A 2,117-nucleotide genomic window follows, 5' to 3' on the forward strand; every position below is an offset into this window, starting at 1 on the left:
GCCTTATTTTTACTATAAACTTCTTTACCTCCTTCTATCTACACATCTAGCATCTTAGTAAGCCCTTATAGCCATGCTTCTTTATAAAGCCTTTAATACAGCAATAAGTTCGCGTTTTACACTATTAAATCGCAGGTAGTAGGGTTTTAGTAGTAATATAGGTAGTCTTTTAATTTGTTTTAATATTTCTATAACCAGGCCTAACACCAGGTTAATATTGCCTATATTTTAGTAAGGAGTTTAAACAAAAAAGGCGCTTAGTATCTTGCTTATTTATGCCCATCTACTATCTACCTATAATAATAAAGTTCTATACTAATTATATACGGAAGCAGCGATAAGTTTAAAGGAAGTACTTACTTAATATCTAAAAGATCTTCTTACTAATAATATAGGCGTTAATTATAGCCGTATTAAGCGCCTAAAATAATAAGGGTATCTAGGTACACATAGTAGTAATCTAGGTGGCATAGTAGCTTCAAAGTTAATTATGGATATTAACGCCACCTATTTAGTTATTGTAGTCGATAGAGAGCCTAGAAAGTATTAACTTCTTAATTAGATTATTACCCTAAATATTAGCTACTAGCTTCTTAAGGAAGGAATTATATACTCGCGGTTAATGCTAATTAACTTTATTAACATCCTTATTACTATATAAGTAAACTATTATTGAAAACCGTACTAAATTCTTGTCCTGCTATATAATTAAAAGTACTAAATTAACTACGCTGACGACTACTCCTATAATAAAGTTAAACGGTAGCCTTTCCTTCCTTTTATTAGCCCTTTTATACACCTCCAGATAGTCCTTTAAGTTTAATTAAGCTATGCCAGCTATAGCAATTCCGAGTTATTAAAACACCTAGAGCAACGGAATATTTATAAAGTAGTTATCTAAAAATAGGCAAAATCAACAAGCCTAAAGAGGAAGTTATTAGGTAAGGTAGATAATACACTTAAAGGTATTTAAGAGAACGATATCTTAATAATCTGTTTAAGGAGAAAGCCTAAAAAAGCAGCTAAGTAAGGTAAATATAAAGCTATAGCAATATCCATATTAACAAAGGCTTATTATCTTAAAGCCCTTAGGTACTAGCTTATTAGGCAATTTAATTATAGCTATAGATTATCTAGTAAACCTTACTATTATTTTATTAAAGCTAACTATAGATCTAGGTATAACGTACTTTCTAAACGCCTTATCTAAAGGAGTTATTAACGGCTTAATTTTCTTAAAGACCTAACGTTTAACGCCCTCTAGTGGAGGTAGTAAGATATAGAAGAAGCACTTAAGTTACTCCTATCTTTTTTGGCCTATAAATGTAACGTGGCCCGCCTCCACGTCGCCATACGGCCAAAAAGACTGAGAGTGCTTGCGAACTTGTCGCAAGCGCGGCGGGACCTAATATATATACTCTTACAATTGCCCTCTCCTCTGCGCGCTCGTCCCCGAGCGCTCGCAGGGATTCCTCTGTGCGCCCGTTCGGGCCTCCACAGGGATTAAACGCCAAGAGTATCACCATATTAGTTAGTCCCCAGTAACGTAAGCAATTGGACTCAGCCAACCCGCCTCATCGCACGGATGTGTGTTAGACTGTACCAGAGCGAAGTAACCGATAGGGATCAAACCCACGACACCTGGCCCCAGTAAGTTCGCAAGCACAATTGTAACGTGGCCCGCCTCCACGTCGCCATACGGCCAAAAAGACTGAGAGTGCTTGCGAACTTGTCGCAAGCGCGGCGGGACCTAATATATATACTCTTACAATAAATAAGCTAATTAAGTGTTTAGGATATTTAGGATTTATAGCCTAAAGATCTTAGACCTAAGTACCTTTAAAGACGCCTATATAGATAATAAGCTCTACCTAAATCATTAATTTACTAGCAGAGGTCTCCTTCTATGTCCGTAATTGTTTACCCGTATATTATCCTAATTAGTAATATCCGCTAGCATTCTAAAAGGCTATATATAGGTTCGTATTAATTACAAGCTTCTTAAATACACTAACACTAAAGAATAGTAGAAATACTTAAATTAGCAGGTCTTATCTAAATCTATACCTATTAAACGCCATACTAATCTAATTTACTAGCGTATAGTAAGCAGAGCG

This window comes from Cenococcum geophilum, assembly GCF_001692895.1.
Source record: "Cenococcum geophilum 1.58 unplaced genomic scaffold K441scaffold_56, whole genome shotgun sequence".
NCBI classification, from domain to species: Eukaryota; Fungi; Ascomycota; class Dothideomycetes; order Gloniales; family Gloniaceae; genus Cenococcum; species Cenococcum geophilum.